The 24,201-nt window shown below is 36.7% G+C and overlaps 1 non-coding gene across 1 annotated transcript in view; it reads left to right on the forward strand.

The window, feature by feature from the left end:
• LOC147834319 (uncharacterized) overlaps positions 1-24,201 on the forward strand; it is a 42,512-nt gene that overhangs the window by 2,374 nt on the left and 15,937 nt on the right. The window contains exons 2-3 of the transcript XR_015506490.1: positions 3,730-3,880; positions 10,436-10,505. This is a non-coding gene — a transcript (uncharacterized LOC147834319). The remainder of the gene's footprint in view (positions 1-3,729; positions 3,881-10,435; positions 10,506-24,201) is intronic.

The following is a 24,201-nucleotide window of genomic DNA, read 5'->3' on the forward strand; positions in this document are numbered from 1 at the left end:
TCACCAAAACTGGACAATAGAAGATTGGAGAAACGTTGCTTGATCTGATGAGTCTCCAATTCTGCTGCAACATTCGGATGGTAGGGTCAGTATTTGGTGTCAACAACATGAAAGCATGGTGCCATCCTGCCTTGTATGATCAGTTCAGACTGCTGGTGGTGGTGGTGTAATGGTGTGGGGGATATTTTCTTGGCCCACTTTGTGCCCATTAGTACCAATTGAGCATTGTGTCAGAGCCACAGTCTACCTGAGTATTATTGTTGACCATGTCCATCCCTTTATGACCACAGTGTACCCATCATCTGATGGCTACTATCAGCAGGATAACGCACCATGTCATAGAGCATGAATCATTTTAGGTTTCTTGAACATGACAATGAGTTCACTGTACTCAAATGGCCTCCATAGTCACCAGAGCTCAATCCAATAGAGCATCTTTGGCAAATGGTGGAATGGGAGATTCGCATCATGGATGTGCAGCCGACAAATCTGCAGCAAATGCGTGATGCTATCAAGTCAATATAGACAATAGGAATTTTCCAGCACCTTGTTGAATCTATCACTAAGGATTAAGGCAGTTCTGAAGGCAAAAACGGGTCCAACCCGGTGCTACTAAGGTGCACCTAATAAAGTGAAAAAAAATATATATATATATCAGTTAAAAAGACGCACAACCAACAGGAACCAGCCAACAGTATCTGAGGTGTTCGCTAAAATGACAAAGTACAAGTGAGTGAAAGATTGAAGCAGTCCTCTGACTGCCTGGACCTGCTGTCTCGAGCGCATGGCTGCGAGTGCGTCTGTGTCTGTGTGGTCACGTGATGTGCATTTTCAGAGGTAGAGAGGAAGGAGGGCTGCTCAGAAATGCTACACGCCACTGTGGATGTCAAATCGTTGTCGTTCTAAAATGCCATTTAAAAACAAAGACAGTGTAAACAGGGTCTGAATGTGTACTTTTCGCAAGCGGATTTGCAACGGGGGCGGGCGGAGGATCGCGATGCCGGTGTTGTCTATCGGACGAACCAGGCCCGGATTGGCTAATCGGGAGGACCGGGAGAATTCCCGGTGGGCCGGTCTGTTTTTTGGCCGCGAGGGCCGGTGTCCCTAGCTGCTTGCACTCTCAGCAGTTACACTTTTTTTTCTATTTATTTATTTGACCATATCTTTACTCTTTTTATTCATTATTTTGCCGCAGTGCCGCTCTTTTTATTTATTTTCTCGCAGCCCCGTGAGAAAGATGCAGCCTGCAGGTTAACTAACGTTAATGATGATGATGTAATGTAACTATCGACCCAAACAGCGGCACCTTAGTGAATATAAGAATTCGAATAAAATGAATAATACACCTGCTCAATGAAAATCAAATGATTCACTACATTAATAAATCTGACATAACTTGATCAGAAATCTAAAAATGGGAGAAAAAGATTGAGCCATCAAGAGAAAGTAGTGCTGTGTCTTAAGGTACGCAAGTCATTAGTTATTTTTTACCCTCATGAGAATAGAGCCATTGTGGTCCAGTGGTAAGGACGAAGCCGTTCATTGCCGCGGACCCGTGTACGAATCTCACCTGCAAAGTTTATTTTTTTTTTTCATTTTTATTGTTAAGGCATATAATACTGTTAGGGCTGTTGAACATTTGAATTTCTAAAGCAGCTGTCTTCTTGAAAAAAACGTGATAGTGCCATTAGAAACTGAATTGGAATCAGTCGTGAACTGAGGTGGGCCGGTCTGGCTTGAAACTCCAGGGCTGAAAATGAGTCCCACTCCGGCCCTGGGACGAACCGTACGTAATAGGTACATAGCAGAGCTTGCAAAACTGTGTTTTTTTTGTCGACAACACGAACGTTGTCAACATAACTCACTGGAAATCCAAAATGCTTACACACCGGCGACTTCATTGAAAGAGGAGAGGGTTTAAGTTCAGTCGACGGGTCTCCTGCTTCTGCAGTTTAACAAGCACTTCAACAAGCCTGTTTTTTTTCCCGCTTGGCAAGCCAAGCTGACGTGACATGGGGGCGTGGCAGCATCGACGATTCTATTTTTTGATTCGATAATCGAAATTGAGCATAAATTTCGATCGATTTCAATTAAAAATAGAAATCGTGACACCCCTAATATATATAATTTTTTGGTACAGTTTGTCTACAATTCTGTTAACTGAAGCTTAAAAAAAATCTATTTTTATTATTAAATTGTAAATTAATCCCACTAATAACAACTTATTTAGTATCATATGGTAATTCTATGGTACTTTGATACCATAATACCATGTCAAATAATGATAATATTAAATCTTAAATCTTAAATATTAGTGCTGTCGCCTCACAGCAAGAAGGTCGCTGGTTCAAGCCTCGGCTGGGTCAGTAGGTGTTTCTGTGTGGAGTTTGCATGTTCTCCCCGCGTTCATGTGGGTTTCCTCCGGGTGCTCCGCTTTCCACCACAGTCCAAAGACATGCGGTACAGGTGAATTGGATAAACTAAATTGTCTGTTGTGTGTGTGTAAATGAGTGTGTATAGGTGTTTCCCAGTGATGGGTAGCAGGTGGAAGGGCATCCGCTGCGTTAAACAAATGCTGGATAATTTAGCGGTTCATTCCGCTGTGGCGACCCCAGATTAATAAAGGGACTAAGCCGACAAGAAAATGAATGAGTTAAAAGTTCATACAGAGGATGAAAAAACACCCCAAAGCTAACAATCTGCATAAGGACAGCATTAAAGTTTTTAAACATTTAAAACATGGTTTGTTTTATTGATCCTTTCTACGCATTTATCTATCACTACAAATAAAGGCACTTTCTCCATTAAAATATTTTCCCTCCATTTAGCAATTTCACTTTGATGCTTTTCTGATTCACTCTTGGAATCCACTGTGGCGCCATTGCTAATTATTTTCCTTCCTCTATATGCTAAATGACTTGATTTTGCTCGATTATACGTCTCTGTGGATGAAAGCATCTGCTAAATGAATAAATGTAAATCTTGACAATGGACCACCAGACAGGACAGGACCTCTTTATGTCTTCATTCTCAGGCTGAAATATTTAATGATGCTGTCAGTGTCCAGAGACTCTTCAGAATCCTCCAAGTGGGTGCAAAGGATGAAAGGAATAGTTTACTCAAAAGACAACATTCGCAGATAATGTTAGCTACTCACTCAGATGTAGATGACTTTATTTTTAAATAAGAGCAGATTTGGAGACATTTAGAATTATTGGTGGATCAGCATGAGAGTCCAAACAGCGGATAAAAAACAATAATCAATAAACTATATTTAATTGGACTCTTCCATCATTTAGCATCTTGTAAATAACATATTAATTCATACTACTTCACGTCTAAAAACAAATAATGAAAATAAATTTTAATTTTCTAGCATTGTTATTCTTTAAGTCAGGGGTGTCCAGACTCGGTCCTGGAGGTTTGGTGTCCTGCACAGTTTAGTTCCAACCCCAATCAGACACACCTGGGCTACCTAATCAAGCTCTTACTAGGCATTCTAGAAACATCCGTGCAGGTGTGTTGAAGCAAGTTGGAGCTAAAATCTGTAGGACAACCGGCCCTCCTGAGTTTGGACACCTCTGCTTTCGGTGAACCATTAATCGAAAGTTAATCCGCTGAAAAAGAAACGTTTGTAATAAGATAATCTCTGAAGATGTGTTGTTGTGAATGTATATATACAAGGATCGAGTAGCGAGTTTCATATATAATGTTTTGAACACTCAACAGGGTGTGCAGTTGGTAGCGCTGACACCTCACAGTAAGAAAGACGCTGGTTCAAGCCTCATTTGTGTGTGGAGTTTGCATGTTCTCCCTGTGTTGGCATGGGTTTCCTCCGAGTGCTCCGGTTTCCCTCACAGTCCAAAGACATGCGCTATAGGTGAGTTGGATAAACTAAATTGTCTGTTGTGTGTGTGTGTGTGAATGAGTGTGTATGGGTGTTTCCCAAATGATGTTTAGCAGAGCAAGGAAATTTTCACAGTATGTCTGATAATATTTTTACTTCTGGACAAAGTCTTATTTGATTTATTTTGGCTAGAATAAAAGCAGTTTTACATTTTTTTTATGAACCCTTTAAGGTCAAAATTATTAGCCCCTTTAAGCTAACTTTTCAATTGTCTACAGAACAAACCATCGTTATACAATAACTTGCCTAATTACCTGAGTGTGTATGGGTGTTTCCCAGTGATGGGTTCCCAGCTGCGTAAAACATGTGCTGGATAAGTTGGTGGTTCATTCCACTGGGGCGACCCCTGATGAATAAAGGGACTAAGCCGAAAAGAAAATGAATGAATGAATGAACACTCAGCAGTATGGGTGTATATGTGATTTCATACATCCTCACATTTAAATAGGATGCAGAAACATCCATCACATCCCTTACCACAACATCATCAGAAATAAAGTCTATTAAAAAAGCATTTCTATTCATAAGTGAGTAAGAAAAAAATATTATTTTTAATGTTGTCTTCATATTCCCAATGAGTTTCTATGAGTTTTTAGTATTCATTAATTCAACCATGGTGAACGGATGGAGAATAAAGGCTCTTAGGCTTTAGATAAACTTGCTCATGCTTTTATCAGCAGCAGGGTGGATTACTGTAATGGACTCCTCACTGGCCTTCCCAAAAAAGACAGCTGCAGCTCATCCAGAATGCCAGGATTGCCACACAGCGGAATGAACTGCTAACTATTCCAGCATATGTTTTATGCAGCGGATGCCCTTTCAGCCACAACCCAGTATTGGGAAACACCCATACACACATTCACACAAACACTCATACACTACGGCCAATTTAGTTAATCTAATTGTGTTTGTGGGGGAAACCCAGGTGGGAGGAAACCCACGCCAACACAGGGAGAACATGCAAACTCCACACAGATACTCCAACTGACCCAGGCGAGGCTTGAACCAGCGACCTTCTTGCTGTGAGGCAAACAAGCTACCCACTTTGCCACCGTGCAGCCTGCATCCAATCACAACTGGCCCAGCCGGGACTCAAACCAGTGCTAACCGTTGAGCCACCGTGCCACACTTGTCACATTTAATATTTCAAACATAAGTTGCATTACACATAAAGACAAATACAGCATGTGATTGTAAAACAAAGACAGATATGTAGTGAATTAGGAGCGGGATCATAAAAGCAGGGCTGTGTCATTGAGAAATATTCCATCATTAAGGTCTTCCTCCTCGTGGTATAATTAATCTCAGCGCTGACCTTTCTGGATGAGAAAACCTCTGCGCTTGTATTTTATTGTATGTCCATTTGATTTATTAAACCACGCTCTGTACAAATCATCCGAGGGTACGGACAGCAAAACAGGTGTTTACACGGAAACACACACACACACACACACACACACACACACACACACACACAAAATATCGCTTATTATGAGTCATTCTGCTCGGGAATACAAATCTAATTTTTTGTTGGAAGCTTTCCGCTGTGATTAACCTTTCAGACGTGATGCAAAACACTCCTAGTGTGTGTGTGTGGGTGATATTTTAACCATATTTTAGTCACATCTGGGTTTAAATTAAGGGTTAATATGCTGACTTTAGGTTTTTGGCATTAAAGTAAGGTATTATTATGAAATATGTCTTATAAAACAGATTCGCTTCTGACTCACGGTAGGCTAATGAATGTGATCGCATGACCTGTATTAATGCAACTATAAATATCTTTGTGCTAATTTAACACTCTACATATTTAGGTCTGAATTTAATATTTATGTAACCGAGTTGCATGTACATTTTTTTAGCATAAACTAAATGATGTAGTGGGATATTTCGAAATAGATAAGAAGTAGGTATATATTCTGCAAAAATGCCATACTTTTTTATTTACTGTTTGCTGTCAGCTTAAAGGTTTTCTTTAAATAATACAATTTTAGGAATGTAAACATTTAATTTATTGCAAATAATTAAGATTATTAAAATATTGCTAGCTGTGAAACAATTTGGTTGAAATGACTTGGTTTTATTGAGGATTTTTTAAGGGTAAATATATAAAATGGCTAGTTATTAAACATCATTTCCCAAATGATGTTTAACAGAGCAAGGAAATTTTCACAGTATGTCTGATATAATTTTTTCTTCTGGAGAAAGTCTTATTTGATTTATTTTTTCTAGAATAAAAGCAGTTTTACATTTTTTATGAACCATTTTAAGGTCACAATTATTAGCCCCTGGTTGTTTTTGCTCTTTACCTACAATTGTACGGCCAATTTTTACTACTCAACACAGTTTTTGCTTTTCCTTAATTGGCAACAGTCCATACCATGCAATCATGTTAAAACTTTCAACCAAGTTCTTGTATACCATCTCAAGGACATCTTGACTCAAACCAAATTGTTGTAACCTCCTAATGAGATATAATCTCTGCATTGCTTTTTTAAAAATGCACTCTGCATTTGCAGCAAATGTTAATCCACTATCAATAAGTGTTCCTAAATATTTAAAACAGCCAACTGTCTCTATTTCATGTCCCTCAAGGACCGGAGGTTTCAACCCTTGACTAAGCACTAGTTTATTTCTGCTAGTTATCATCTCCTTGGTTTTATTAAAATTGATCTCCAGTGAACTCTTTTTACACCAATTTTGGAGCAAATTTTTATAATTATAGTAAAACACTAAGTATTAAAAAACACTTTTTTCACATTGTCATTACGGGGTATTGTGTGTAGAATGTTGAGGAAATCAATTAATTTAATCCATTTTAGAATAAGGCTGCACATAAACACACGTGGAAAAAGTGAAGCGATATGAATACTCTCCGGATGCACTGTATAATGTAAGATGATTCTTTTTTTTTTTTTCAGAATATACAAAAAGGTACATAAATTGGGATGGCAAGGCAAGGCAAACTTTATTTATAGAGCACAATTTAACACAACCGTAGTTGATCCAAAGTGCTTTACAATAAATTAAATTAGACAATAAAACTAAAAATAACTGGTATTAAAAATACCATGAAATAGATCATACAAATACAAAAAAAAAAAAAAATCAACAAAAAACAAAACAAAAACAATATAGTCAGGTACTGTTAGGTGTGTGTTTCCATGTAAAGGTAACTTGGTGGAAAGGTCAGATTACATACATTAGGAACAATATCAGCCAATAAATGAAGCAAGTATCGCAGATATAAGTAAAACAGATAGAAAGAAACCAGTCAGAGTTAGGGAGTAACAACTATGCTTAGTCATGTATGATAGTAATAATGACAGTAAAAAGAAAGAAAGGACAACAGTAATAATAAATGACAATGATAATAAATCACAAGTACTACACCAACTACTACTACAGAAAGTTACTTATATTACAACTACTATTGCTTCTACTACAGCCACAACCACAACTATTACTACAACAATGACTACCACTACTGATACTACAGCGTCTGCTACAACTAATACAACGTCTACTACTACTACTACAGCAATCAATGCTACTACAACATCTACATCAACGACATCTACTACTGGTACTACTACACCAACAACGGTTACTACTGCTACAACGACACTTTTACTACTTCTGCTACCACTATACCAACGACATCAACTACTACAGGAACTTATTTCAATTGACTTAGGAATCTTATTTCAATTTCAAAAAAGGCTGATGCTTGCTGCCAAAGGCTATATTTAAGGGCATTGCCATGAGTGAGACTGAAAATGAAAGCACATCATTGTATTTTAATTTAAATATATATTTTTATTGGTCAAGAATAACGAATATCCTCTGAAAACGTCTCAACGTTTTTTGGAAGGGTGAGAGAACTCAGAAATTCTGTGTGAGAATGAAGATGTCTGCTTATTTGTGTGACTTTCCTCTTGATATTTTACAACTACTATTGCTTCTACTACAGTCACAACCACAACTATTCCTACTATAATGTCTACTACTGCTGATACTACCACTACAATGACTACCACTACTAATACTACTACAGCGTCTGCTACAACTAATACAACGTCTACTACTACTACTACAGCAATCACTGCTACTTCAACATCTACATCAACGACATCTACTACTGGTACTACTACACCAACAACGGTTACTACTGCTACAACGACACTTTTACTACTTCTGCTACCACTATACCAACGACATCAACTACTACAGGAACTTATTTCAATTGACTTAGGAATCTTATTTCAATTTCAAAAAAGGCTGATGCTTGCTGCCAAAGGCTATATTTAAGGGCATTGCCATGAGTGAGACTGAAAATGAAAGCACATCATTGTATTTTAATTTAAATATATATTTTTATTGGTCAATAATAACGAATATCCTCTGAAAACGTCTTAAAGTTTTTTGGAAGGGTGAGAGAACTCAGAAATTCTGTGTGAGAATGAAGATGTCTGCTTATTTGTGTGACTTTCCTCTTGATATTTTACAACTACTATTGCTGCTACTACAGTCACAACCACAACAATTCCTACTATTATGTCTACTACTGCTGATACTACCACAACAATGACTACCACTACTGATACTACTACAGCGTCTGCTACAACTAATACAACATCTACTACTACTACTACAGCAATCACTGCTACTACAACATCTAGATCAACGACATCTACTACTGGTACTACTACACCAACAACAATTACTACTGCTACAACAACACTTTTACTACTTCTGCTACCACTATACCAACGACATCAACTACTACAGGAACTTATTTCAATTGACTTAGGAATCTTATTTCAATTTCAAAAAAGGCTGATGCTTGCTGCCAAAGGCTATATTTAAGGGCATTGCCATGAGTGAGACTGAAAATGAAAGCACATCATTGTATTTTAATTAAAAAATATATTTTTATTGGTCAAGAATAACGAATATCCTCTGAAAACGTCTCAACGTTTTTTGGAAGGGTGAGAGAACTCAGAAATTCTGTGTGAGAATGAAGATGTCTGCTTATTTGTGTGACTTTCCTCTTGATATTTTACAACTACTATTGCTTCTACTACAGTCACAACCACAACTATTCCTACTATAATGTCTACTACTGCTGATACTACCACTACAATGACTACCACTACTGATACTACTACAGCGTCTGCTACAACTAATACAACATCTACTACTACTACTACAGCAATCACTGCTACTACAACATCTACATCAACGACATCTACTACTGGTACTACACCAACAACAATTACTACTGCTACAATGACACTTTTACTACTTCTGCTACCACTATACCAACTACTACAGGAACTTATTTCAATTGACTTAGGAATCTTATTTCAATTTCAAAAAAGGCTGATGCTTGCTGCCAAAGGCTATATTTAAGGGCATTGCCATGAGTGAGACTGAAAATGAAAGCACATCATTGTATTTTAATTTAAATATATATTTTTATTGGTCAAGAATAACGAATATCCTCTGAAAACGTCTTAAAGTTTTTTGGAAGGGTGAGAGAACTCAGAAATTCTGTGTGAGAATGAAGATGTCTGCTTATTTGTGTGACTTTCCTCTTGATATTTTACAACTACTATTGCTGCTACTACAGTCACTACAGTCACAACCACAACTATTATGTCTACTACTGCTACCACTACTGATACTACTACAGCGTCTGCTACAACTAATACAACGTCTACTACTACTACTATGTAAGATGATTCTAATGCAGCGTATAAGGTTCAGGACAGTAAATTTGACATTATTCTCTCTTCTTGCTGCGGTTATCAGACTCATTTTTTCCCTTTTTCTGAAAGTCTTAATAACACCATTGTGGAGTTTTTCTTTAATTATTTCAGCAAATAGGATTGTTATGAAATGATATGTTGTACTCTCTCCCATTCACTGCACACTAAGTTTTCCAACTATTGCGACTTCTGCTGCTGAGAAACCTGGAACTGCGAAAAGGATCTATTATTTGGCTGATCTATATCCCTTTAAGGTAATAGTTGCAGGTCATCTCTACTCTTGGGTTTGCCTAAACAGACACACGTGCCCCATTCAAGCTATTCCCAGTGTAATGAGGGACACGTGTGATGTTTATTATGAATGACTGGCATCTGTGGTCCTGAGGTGGACTCCTGTCACTGTGCTGCTCTTCAAAATTCACCGCCACCGGCCCCAAGGACACCAATCCTGCTATACTCCATCCGCTCTGCTGCTCAAGTCACTTTCACAACACATTTCATTCTGCATGAGACGTTTTAGACGCGAGCGGGACAGATGTTGAAGCGGGTTATTATGAGTCATTTCCATATCAAACACTGATTGTCCTTCATTTTTGTTGTCATTGATGCTCCCCCATAGCATGTGTGTGCATTAGCATAAACATATCCATCAAATATGTGAGGATTAATATTTTTGCATGGGTGGATAATTCTGTTAAGATTTGTTTTTGTGCATGGTGAGTAACATGATCATACCACTGCTTGTTTTTTTAAGGATGCTGCTGTCTGATTGCATGAAATTGGAGGGAAAACAGAAGTTCTGCTCTCCAATCCTTCTAACAGAGGTTAGTATATTTATATCAGTAAGATTAAAATTTTTAATTTAATAAAAAAAGTCTGCATGGTGTGGAAGTTGCAGAGACTTTTATTTGATTATGTTAATGTACTTCCATCTACAACAGAATATTGAGTTGGGCGGGGCTTTCTTTTGCACAGTATTCTTTCATAGCATGATTCCCTGCTCTAAGAGACTGATAGCCCCACCCTAAATGACTGATAGCCCTGCCCTAAAGACAGATACCCCCGCCCTAAGGGACTGATACCCCTACCCTAAAGGACTGATAGCCCTGCCCTAAAATACTGATAGCCCCACCCTAAGAGACTGATAGTTGCACCCTAAAGCACTGATAGCCCCACCCTAAATGACTGATAGCCCTGCCCTAAAAGACTGATAGTTCTGCCCCAAGGGACTGATAGCCCCACCCTAAATGACTGATTGTCCCACCGTAAAAGACTGATAGCCCCACTCTAAATGACTGATTGTCCCACCGTAAAGGACTGATAGCCCTGCTCTCTAAGGGACTGATAGTCCCATGCTAAAGGACCAATAGCCCTGTCCTAAAAGACTGATAGTCCCGCCTTAAAGAACTGATAGCTTTGCCCTAAAGGTCTGATGGTCCCTCCCTAAAGGACAGATAGCCCTGCCCAAAAAGATTTATAGCTTTACCTTAAAGATCTGATAGCCTCGTCCTAACTGATAGCATTGTCCTAAAGGACTGATAGCCCTGCTCTAAAAGACTGATAGATCCTCCCTAAAGGACTAATAGCCCCGCCTTAAAGGTTTATGAAGCCCTCGAGTACTTTTTTGAGATTTTAACAGATTTGTGTGTGTTGAGCATAGGTTAAGACAATGTTAGCACCTGTCAACTTTAATTGTGGGGAAAACTGGATAATTTTAAGCTTTTGTCAGCTAATTTCATCTTCCGGGTTTAAAATGATTTTTGGGGTGGGATCAAAATCGGCGACGTAGCGCAAAACTGCAAGTGCAAAGATGACGCGTCGATTTCTCATTATTATTCATAGCGGAGTTTTCTTATCCTATGAGAACAGCCGGCTTCTTAATTATTCATGACTGTGCGTGCTTTCCGAAGCCAAAACAGACCTGCCAGTGCCAAGCTGTGAGATCCTACCTTGATGACTGGGTGAAACCGCGTTCACGGACCCACGACACACAGTATTTAGCCGTTCATGAAGGGTGGTATGTGTTTGTTTTCATGATCCATGGAATTTGTTGCATGTTTTTCCCCGCGATGCTGTCAGGGCCGATACAGCAAAGTTGTGTGTGCTGCAAGCATTTTTGTCGGGAGAGCAGTACGAGAATTGGAGAATGGCAGACTTATCAGGAGTTCGTTCACATTTAGACACATCTAATGGTTAAAATAGACAAGGCAAGAGACCTGCTGCACTGAGTCTGCATTCAGATGCGGGAATTGAGGGAGAAGTCTGTATTTATAATGTTTATATAAAGACAATTATCTTTATAATAATATAAATTGTGGTTGTGTGGATATGAAATTACGAATAACAAATGTAGCATTATTATATAGCAACATTTCTTTGCACTTTAACTTTGTAAACTATAAAATCATTTGTCTCCTCATGGTTTGAGTCTCATTTTATGAGCCGACTGACAACAGTTGTTCACTTCCCTCCTTCTCCCCTGTTCTGCTGGCCACGCCCACTCATGTCCCTGATCGCAGAGCTCCACGCCCATTATGATGCATCTGTAAAAAAAATTAGGAGGTAGACTTAAACTGAATGTGGGAGGTGTCATCGCCCTTTAAAGGACTGATAGCCCCACCCTAAATGGTCTTATAGCCCCGGTCTAAAAGACTGATAGGCTTTTCCTAGAGTCGTTTCGAGGGGGAAGTTTATTTTATTAGATTTTGTAAAATTGCTCACCTAAAGAATAACGAACACAAGTAAAATAAAGTAAATTTTGATTTCACATCAGCTTTCTGGACAAACATGTTTACTTTATTCAGCTTTATACTTTTATTCGCTAAAAGATTTTACGAGGTCACAAAATTGTAGTTTCCTCAAAAATATGAAGCATTAATTGCTTTCAACGTGTATAATATGCAATTGTGACTAAAATCTAAACTAAAGAGTAAATATTGTGTCCACAGTAATGAATTGATCCTGAACAAGAACAAGAGGATCGGTGGGTGGTAGACATTGATACGAGCTTACAATTTTGAGACGTAAAATTTAGATTTAATTTTTGTCCTCAAGCAGTGAACTGTGAAGTTGGTTAGTCATTTTCACTGAAACATACCTCTACTTTTACTTACGTTTTTGGGAACTGAAAGATACACCTCTGCTGTAGAAATACCATGCTTTTACCATGATAACATCATGGTATTACTTAAATTCTTTAGAGTACCAAACTGATAATCTGTAAAATTGTTTGGTTTGCAACTTGAGTAATTTTCATTGTAAGATATCTTTACTTTTATGTAAATTTTTGGGGACTGAAAAATACACCTCTGCTATAAAAATACCATAGTTTTACTGTCATATTACTATGGTGTTACCTGAAATCTTAAGAGTACCAAAACTGACCACAAATGTGTAGAGGACTGATGGAAAGAGTACAATGCAGAAACACACGCGCTCGCTAATGCTCAAAACAAATGGTTCCCGGCCGGCCATTTCTACGTTGAATCCCTATAAGTGGTAATGCAGCCATTATCAGAGGCGAGCTGCTCAGTGTAGAGTCTATCCATCTATTTTTACCTGCCGTGGTCAGCAGGTCCATTTTGCCATCCAGTAATGAGAGCTAATGAGCTGGACCTCTCCACACAGCCCTGGACAAATCACACAGCATCTGATTTACAACACAACAATCCAATAGGCCAAGATTAAACCTGCTCACCAGAGGCTGGGAATCTTCATAGCTGGTCATCTGTGGATTCAGAGGGGAAAAATAGCCAAAGCATTTATTATTTTTAATGTAGAAACTGATCACAATCAAAAAGAGCTTTATTATGTTTGCACACACTGTAAACATTATAAATTAGTCATGACAGCATTTGTTTTTAGTTTATTGAAACTTCTTTAAGTTAATTATCTTCTAACTTACTTTTATAAGTTACGCAAGCTGTTTTAACTCAGTTTAACATACTATAAGTTTAATGGACTCATGAGATTAATTTGATTCAGCTTAAGACAACCAGGATTTTTTACAGTGCATTTGAGGGATTTGTTTATACACACTCACATTTAAAATGAGCTGAAACAACAACATTCTTGAGTTTTTTTGGGAGACAACCTAATTGTTTTATGTTCAATCCACTTACATTTGCAAAAACTAAGAAGTTAATTCACTTCTTTCATGTTGTTCCATCACAAATCGATTGTGTGGAGCCCAGCATTTTTTACAGTGTATGTAGACGTGGCTGTTTGTAAAAAAAATGCTGGGTTTGGCACAATCTCTTTATGATTAATATGATCAAATTAAGGGGTGAGGCAGCGGCGCAGTAGGTCGTGCTGTCGCCTCACAGCAAAAAGGTCGCTGGTTCGAACCTCGGCTCAGTTGGCGTTTCTGTGTGGAGTTTGCATGTTCTCCCTGCATTCGCGTGGGTTTCCTCCGGGTGCTCCGGTTTCCCCCACAGTCCAAAGACATGCAATACAGGTGAATTGGGGAGGCTGTGTAAATGTTTCCCAGAGAAGGGTTGCGGATAGAAGGGCATCCGCTGTATAAAAACTTGCTGGATAAGTTGGCGGTTCATTCCACTGTGGCGACCCCGGATTAATAAAGGGACTAAGCCGACAAGAAAATAATGATGAAGATCAAATTAATATGAACATGCCACGTTCTTTGTTATTTAATTAAGTAGAAATGTTCATGAAATGGTCAGTATTGTTACAGAATAAAATAAAAACTACATGTTACTCTAACACACAACTATAAGCCATAAACGCTTTAGAATTGTCAAATCTCATATTTACCCCCACATCTCCCACGATATAATGCAAACCAGGGGCGTTGCTAGACATAAAGCTCTACTGGGGCACGGCCCCCCTAAAAACAGAAATCTATAATAATATATTATACTGTATTTATGTATTAAATATTTATATTTGTTTTTATATACAGATTTATTTAATTATAAATAAATAAAATAATTCTTGTTATTGTACAATTATTATTCGGCTTAAATAACAAAAAATAATCCTAAATGTAACTAGGAAAACAACGTAAAGACAGTACTAGTGTGATGCAAAGATAATTTAAGAAATCTTTTGCATGAATAATAATTTAATTTTAATGAAATTATATAGACAATTCTGTAGAATACAAAAAAAGAGATGTTTTATAGAATTATCTGTTGTCTTAAGGCTCCAACACACCGGGACGCTTTTCAATTGCGTTTATCGTCAGCGTTTTACGAGACGTTTTTCCGGATTCAAACCCAAGCTCTTTTCACTGGCGTCAAGATGAAGAGTATGCAAAATCACTCTTTGATGTTAGATGGCGCTGCACAACTTTAAGCTTCTGACACCCGCTTGTAACACAGAAGAAGAGTAGAAGAGGAAGTTCACATGCTTGTTGTTAAAGTTACTGGTGACTCGAACAAGCATGGCTGGTTTAAGCCATGTATGTTAATGTACACTCCAGCTGTAGCGATGAAGAAATGATTAGTGTTCACAAGAGCAATAAGCAGCTAAACGTTTATATGGCTTCTGGGCATCTTCTTAAATGTGCGCTCGCAGTTTTGCGCTTGAGCGCCTCCAAGGGTTGTTGCTAGAGCGGATACGTTTGCGGCCGGAAGTTAACGTGAATTATTTCTATTATTTATTAAATTTCTCATTTGTTGTATTTTATTAACACCTACCCCACCCCAACCGTCACAGTAATGTAAAAACTGTAGTTGTACCAAGTATTAGTTATGTTATCTATTAAATTACCCAATAAAATGTATTTTTTAATGCCTACCCCCACCCCCACCCTAAACCCAACCCTTACAGTACTGTAAAAATATTAATTATTGTTATACAGTGTCATAAAAAATGCTGCTATATTAATGTGCAAAGCACACTTTCGGCCGGCCGCATATCCGATCTAGACTTTACCGCCTCCAAGTGAAGTTTATGTATAAACAAATTTCGAGAGGATCACGTGCTTATGATTGCTAGCAGCTGACCCGCATTATCCAATTCACTACGATCCAATCAGATGACTCCTAAACTACTATAAATACCCTGGGGTTTATTCCATTGCTATCTTCGTTTTAAAGAGTCCCCCCTTCCTCCCCTACGCCTCCTTCTTAGACGGGTGACATGGTGGCCCAGTGCCTAGCACTGTCGCCTCACAGCAAGAATGTCTCTGGTTCCTGGCTTTACCAAAACTAGCAGACATTTCTGTGCGGAGTTTTGCACTTCTCCCCGTGCTCACGTGGGTTTCCCCCAGGTTCCCCTGTTTCCTCCCACCGCCTAAAAACATGCAATTAAGTCAATTGAACAATCCAAATTGTCAACATAGACACGCTCCTAGTTAGTAATTAGTTTCAAGAGCATTTTGTTTGCTACAGCAGGGGAGTTCTCGAGATCTACCTGAGCTCAAACTCCCCTCCCGCTTTGCAATGGGAGGGAGCCCTGGGCTCGAGGATCTCATGAGCTCAGGGCTCTCTCCCAGGACAGCATGCCAAACAAGCTTTATAATTAATCATCAGCTAAGTGTGAACTCTTGAAGTGCTGTTTACTGTAACTTCAGCAGCTCCGTGCACGTGAACAAAAGTGCCGATCTGATTGGTGGAGAAGGTTTCAAAGCAAAAAAAACGAGCATGAGGCGTTTTTTTTTCAAAACGACGCTTTTGCGCCTGCCGTTTTGCGCGTTGGTGTGCACGATCACATTGACCCCCTTTGTTTAGTCATGAGGCGTTAAACGTCAACGGAAAACGCGACCTAAAAACGTCTTGCTGTGAATGGGCCTTTAGTCTTGGCACATGGCAGAGAATTGGGATCATAAGTCTTACCTCCCGGACTTCATCCCTCCTTTTTACTTCATACAAAAAATCGATCAGGAGGCTGATAGATTATTTAAACTTTAGTTTTGTCGACTTGCAAAACTCACTGCGTGCCGTCATCTCTGCATAAAACGCTGTTGCGTCGGTTTCACATAACATGAGCAGCGCTTTTTTATTTGCCGTCATGTTAACAACCGGGATTTGCATCGGGAGAAGACCAGCTGGAGCGGTGCCTGGGGCACATGCGCACATGCAGATCTGCGTCAGTTAGCTTTTTGATTGAACTACATTCCTTTTATCAGCGTTGGTTCAGTTGCACATAGAGAATAACGTTTTATTCTAAGATTACCACTCTTAATAAATACACTTGCATATGAAGTAAATCATATCTCAAAGCATTTACTAGGGCACTGGCGATTTTTACTGGGGCACGTGCCCCTGTAAATTGGGTCTAGCCACGCTCCTGATGCAAACGCAAGCTTTAGTGCATGAGCGATTTTCTTGTTTTTGCATCTCCTCCTAATTAGTGCAGTAATGATATAAATCCAAAGTGACAAATGAAGAGCAAAGAGCAAATATTAAGTGCATGTTTTCTCCATTAGTCTTTGTTCAGTTCGGCTTGATTTCTGGCATTTCCTGGAAGATGTTCAGCTGTCACAAGGATTACAAATGACCAGCTAAAATGACACGCGCATTAAGTGAAGCGCAGCCACAGAAGGACATATAACTGCCTCTTCAGTTACTTAAGCAAAGTAGAGCTCTTCAGCACTAACAACCAATCAGAAGAGCAGGCCATAACCTCTGTTCTTAACTATGGAGCCTCTTCACAAGACTGTTATGGAAAACCCTTATTTTTACACACTCTAAATCATGCCTTCAACAGATGGAATCTTCAAAGAGTGATCATCCCTTGATTGAAAATATTTTAACTAAAGTTCACCACCTACAAAACAAATTTTACCATATCATTTTTTGCTGGATACCAGGACATGTTGGATTTTCAGGGAATGAATGAGCGGATGCAGCTGCTAAAGCTGCTCTAAAACAAGCTGTGAACAAATGTCTTTCAAATGTGATTTTAAAAAAAAAATCTTTCTACAAAATATATAATTATACATTTGTGAATGAAATAAATTAGTTGTTTGCTGAATTGTACACCTGTCATACTCTAAAACAGGGGTTCCCAATCTTTTGAGCCTGCGACCCCAAAAATGACAATGCCAGTGACTCGTGACCCCCAATATCCTCTGAGGTGGTTATAAATACAGAAACCTTGCATGAAATGGTGCACACACACACCAATAGACCCAATTCTATTCTTCGTTTAATTTTTTTTAATGTATGTCAGTGCTGTAAATGGGCCAGATAGTTTAACCTGGTGCCATAAAATCAATCTGCTGCATCTGACGCTATTGCTGTGTCTTTAATATTATGTAATTACTCCAGGGGTCGCAATCCAATAGAACTAGTAACTATAAGCTACTATAGTATCAATATAGCATGCAACTATAAACAACTATTTTTTTCTCTTCAGTAAAAAATTGTAATTCTAGTGGTTAATTGAAAATAAATAGATTTTTGGAAATCACCAGGCGACCCCTCTTCATTATAGCGCGACACCCCACTTTTGAAACCACTGCTCTAAAACACGGGTCACCTATCTCTGTCCTGGAGGGCTGGTGTCCCTGCAGGGTTTAGCTCCATCTTGCCTCAACACACCTGCCTGGATGTTTCAAGTATACCTAGTAACACCTTGATTAGCTTGTTCAGGTGTGTTTGATTAGGGTTGGAGCTAAAATCTGCAGGACACCGGCCCTCCAGGAACAAGCTTGGTGACCCCTGCTCTAAAACTTAATATTAATTTGGTTAAGAGCTTATTGGAAAATAAATAAACTGAATTTTAATAAAGCATAAAGCATGAACTCATACATTGTGGATGCACTTTTAATGTGTGATGAGAACTTTTACAATATTTAAAAAAAAATGTGTGTGCTGATGGAAATAAATGACAGTGGTGCAAATGACTTTTCAACAGTTTATTGTGAAGAAATAAAAGATATCCTTACCGATTAGCTTTGAATTGATACTAGCCTTTCATACATACAAAACACTCTTATTTACCTTCATTTTGTTTGGTTTTTAAAAACATCTTAGAAGGTACAACATGTTTGGAAATGACGTAGAATAAATGTATTTCCTTGATTTTTCTTCAAGTGTTGCTGATAAACATTTAAATTCCCTCCATCTTGAACATGTTCTCAGATGGCACTATTCATTTTCATAGAAACCACCTAAATAATCTCACACAAACTTATTAAAGCGACATTACAGTGTTGTGGTGGAAATGACAGTGATACTGTGTGACAGCTATATTTTGTATAAAAAATAATATTGATAATAGTCTCACATTAATAACTACAAAATATTTAAATTATTTCACTAGTGCTTAATTAAGACACATTAATAATTTCCAGATAAATTATATTTTAAAATGTTATTTTCATTGTTGAAGTTTAAGACTCTGGGTGTGCGTCAAGGTGAAAACAGTGATTTTAATACCTAAAATGAGGTTAAATAATATAAAAAAAAATAATAGAAAGCTAGAAAAATTGGTTAAAGCAGGTTTTATTGTTAGTTTGACAAAGAAAGCGGAATTTTAATAAAATTATATATATTTTTGGATATATGATCAAAGGACTTAAAAGTGCCCTTAGTTGAAGAATAACCCTTATATATATGTAATTATTTTATTAAAAACTTTTTTACACTTTCATTACTCTTTGCACAAAAATGACCAAAAAAAAAAAAAAAAAAAAAAATATATATATATATATATATATATATATATATATATATATATATATATATATATATATATATATATATATATATATATATATAAATATATATATATATAAAAAATATAAATATTTAGAAATTAGTTTTTGGATTTTTCATTACAAAAAATATGATTTAACATATTTACGAAAACAAGACTAATATGTTTACAAATATAGATTTTATAGTTATTTATTTGTGTATATTTACTAGAAGTAAATGTATAACTAAAAGTTATGTTTTAACTTTTCATTAAATAAATCTATTACTTTTTTGCACTTTCACTATTTTTACTACAAAAAGTTACAAAAAATAAATGTTTATAAAATTTTTTTTATATTTTCATAACAATAAATATGATTAACCAATGTGCTAAAACAACTTAGATCAATAATAAAAATATTTATTCGTTCATTTTTTTTGCTTAGTCCCTTTATTTATCAGGCCACAGCGGAATAAATCGACAACTTATCCAGCATATGTTTTAAGCAGTGGATGGCCTTTCAGCTGCAACCCATCACTGGAAAACACCCATACACTCTCATTCACACACACACACTACGGCATGTCTTTGGACTGTGGGGGAAACCGGAGCACCCGGAGGAAACTCACGCCAACACAAGGAGAACATGCAAACTCCAAACTTTTGTAGGCTGTAATTTATTTATTTTTTTTATATTTTGCTTGAATTTAATTGTATTATCTTTTAATTTCTAAATATGTTTGGTGACTTGAATATTATTTCAACCACATAGTCAGCAGGGGCCGGTATTGGGGCCGTGGCTGCGCGTTACTGTGGAAATTATTACCATCGTTAATTGCAAATGTTCAACTATTTATCAAAAACAAGGCATCATTTGAAAGTTATGAAACTCTAGTCTCATGTTCTGAACTTGTTTTTCAAATCTGTGCACCAGAGAGGAAAGGGTTAAATCAAATCCTGAAGGATCGGACATTTAACGAACGATAATGCTTACCTTTCAACTCCTGTTGTTCTGTTCAGCGATAACAGTAAATATCTGTTTAATAAATCTGTTTTGTTTAAATGTACCAAGCCTATATTCACTGAGAAAGGGATAAAATATATTGATATATGCTGTTATATTGAAACATTGCCATAGAAAGTGTTCACTGCTACTGAATTCAATATAGAAATATTTACACACTGATATGGAGGAACTTGTTTTCTCTGATAAACCATTACATAAAACAATTCCTAGAATATATTTTGCTTTGATGCTTAGACAACCTTTGACTGACCCAGATAAGTCTAAAACTAGATGGGAACAGGATTTGGGGATAACACTGGAAAATGACTTGTGGGGTCCGCTATGTAGAGATGGGGTAACCTCAACTTTGAATTCCAGATTTAGACTAATCCAGTTTAATTTCTCACACCAGCTTTGTTATACTCCATCCAGATTACACAAATTTAAAAACAGTATTTCTCCTCTCTGCTTCAGATGTGGTATAGAAGAAGGTACATTTTTGCATTCTACATGGCTGTGCCCTAAAGTGAAAGTGTTGTGGGTACAAGTATGTAATATCATATCACAGATTCATGGAATTGATTTTCCATCGGATCCAGAGATATGTTTATTGGGTAATTACACAAATTCTAACCTCCAGCATAATTATGCTATTAAACTTACAGAAATGTTGCTGACAATAGCTAAAAAATGCATTGCTTTAAATAAAAAACAGACATTGATGTACCAATTGGACTGTGGATCTCAGAAGTTTGCCACTGTATACCATTGGAGAAGATCACATATTCCTTGAGAGAAAAGGATGAAGTATTTAAAAAGATTTGGAATACATTTTTGAACTACATTAAAACAGTACCACTTGATTTGATTTGACAAAATGTTTTTGCTTCTACTAGCTTATACTGTAGCTCCTCCCTTTTTATTTATTCATTTAATTTAATTTTACTTATTTATTTAATATACTTTGTTTTAATTTAGTTTGTTTGCTGTTTTGTTTTGATGTTCTGTATTGTTAATTCTTGAAAAAGCTAAATAAAAATATATAATCAAAGAAAAAAAAAGAAATATTTACACACACAGGACATTAGTTTATGCATGAAAATGAGAAGTAAATCAATACTTAGTGTATATTTTTATATAATTTTTTAAACAAAATATTAGCTTTTTCTTTTATTAATAATAGCTCATTTTGATTTGGCCTGTAAACATCCCTCAGTGCATTTAAAAAATGAATGAAAAATGTTTACAGACACTGGAATATTCTCATTCTTGCGACCACTCAGACATTTATATCACTTCTGTTTTAATTGCTACAAACCAAACCATTTTTCCAGGCCAAAACACAACTCAGAAGCAATGCAATTTGACAGACAAGCCTAATTTTGGCAACTGGAGTCCCATCTTACACTGCATGTTTTCTTATATAACAGCGTCTCTGGCATTCTATATCCTCTGACATTTATGATTCAAATTTCCAGAGCGCGTTGTAGACATGCTTAGTCACAGGCCGACTAACACTAATGACCGTTTCCCTAACATGTTCCCTCACAAATAGGGGGCTACGCTCACAAAATTAAGACCTTTAAGTGGAATTACAGCTGCGATTGATGTGTTTTCAATTGCACAACTAGTCAACTAACAAACACACACACGCATCTGTTTTCTGATTGCATCGTATTCGCATCATCCCAGTGACATTCATACATCATTGCTCCAACCGTCTGCACCGTATATGTTTTTCCCAAGAAATATGAGCGCTATGCAAAATTTAATGTGTCATTTTTTCTTTGTCTTGCTCTGCACCTGTGCATTTTATGTCCAATTTGTCTGTATTTTCGGGGATGAAAAGAAATGGCAGTGGTGTGTCATGTTAATATAATTGAGAGAGTTTGAATATTACTCAAAGTAATGGCACATTATTCTGTGGATTCAGAGAAAACACATGGACAAGATCATGAATTAGTTGCTCTTCATGGTTAAAGGGATAGTACACCTGAAAATTAACACTTACTCAAGTGCTTATAAACACAAAAGAAGATATTTAGAAGAATGTTGGAAACCTGTAACCATTGACTTCCAATGTTTTCTTACTATGAATGTGTCAATGGTTACCATTTTCTGCTGTGTTCAACAGAAGAAAAGAATTAAAGGGATCATTCATCCAAAAATGATAACCGTGTCATCATTTACTCATCCTCAAGTGTTTATAAACACAAAAGAAGATATTTCGAAGAATGTTGGAAACCTGTAACCATTGACTTCCATAATATTTGTTTTTCTACAATGAATGTATGTCAATGGTTACCAGTTTTCTTTTGTGTTTACCAGAAAAATTACTAAAAGGATAGTTGACCTCCAAAAAAAAAAAAAATAATTCTGTCATCATTTACTCATCCTCAAGTGGTTATAAACACAAAAGAAGATATTTAGAAGAATGCTGAAAACCTGTAACCATTGACTCCCATAGTATTTGTTTTCCTACTATGGATGCCAATGGTTACCTTTTTTCGTTCTTAAAAAAAAAAGAATTATAGGGATAGTTCACCCAAAAATGATAACTGTGTGATCATTTACTCATCCTCAAGTGGTTATAAACACAAAAGAAGATATTTCGAAAAATGTTGGAAACCTGTAACCACTGACTTTCGTTGTTTTCTTACTATGACTGTGCCGGTAATTACCGGTTTTCTTTTGTGTTCAACAGAAAAAAGAATTAAAGGGTATAGTTCACAAAAATGATAACTCTGTCATCATTTACTCATCCTCAAGTGTTTATAAACACAAAAGAAGATATTTAGAATAAGGTTGTAAACCTGTAACCATTGACTCCCATAGTATTTGTTTTCCTACTATTGATGCCAATGGTTACCTTTTTTTTGTTGAATAGAAAAAAGAATTAAGGTATAGTTCACCCAAAAATGATAACTGTGTCATCGTTTACTCATCCTCAAGTGGTTATAAACACAAAAGAGGATATTTCGAAAAATGTTGAAAGGAAACCATTGACTTCAATTGTTTTCTTAATATGACTGTGCCAATGGTTACCAGTTTTCTTTTGTGTTCAACAGAAAAAAGAATTAAAGGGATAGTTCACCCAAAAAAGAAAATTCTGTCATCATTTACTCATCCTCATGTGTTTATAAACACAAAAGAAGATATTTCGAAAAATGTTGAAACGAAACCATTGACTTCAATTGTTTTCTTAATTTGACTGTGCCAATGGTTACCAGTTTTCTTTTGTGTTCAACAGAAAAAAAAGAATTAAAGGGATAGTTCATAAAAAATGATAACTGTGTCATCATTTACTCATCCTCATGTGTTTATAAACACAAAAGAAGATATTTCGAAAAAGCTTGGAAACCTGTAACCATTGACTTCCATAGTATTTGTTTTTCTACAATGAATGTATATCAATGGTTACTGGTTTTCTTTCGTGTTTAACAGAAAAAGAATTAAAGGGATAGTTCACCTCCAAAAATGAAAATTCTGTCATCATTTACTCATCCTCAAGTGGTTATAAACACAAAAGAAGACATTTAGAAGAATGTTGGAAACCTGTAACCATTGACTTCTATTGTTTTTCTACTATGAGTGTGTCAATGGTAACCAGTTTTCTTTTGTTTTCAACAGAAAAAGGAATTAAAGGGATAGTTCGCCCAAAAAAGAAAATTCTGTCATCATTTACTCATCCTCAAGTGGTTATAAACACAAAAGAAGATATTTAGAAAAATGTTGGAAACCTGTAACCATTGACTTACATAGTATTTGTTTTTCTACTATGAATGTATCAGTGATTACCGTTTTTTTTTTGTACAACAGAAAAAAAAGAATTAAAGGTATAGTTCACCCATAAATGAAAATTCTGTCATTTATTTACTCGTCCTCAAGTGGTTATAAACACA

Source organism: Danio rerio, chromosome 13 (genome assembly GCF_052040795.2).
Source record: "Danio rerio strain M-AB ecotype USA chromosome 13, GRCz13ab, whole genome shotgun sequence".
In the NCBI taxonomy this organism is placed as follows: Eukaryota; Metazoa; Chordata; class Actinopteri; order Cypriniformes; family Danionidae; genus Danio; species Danio rerio.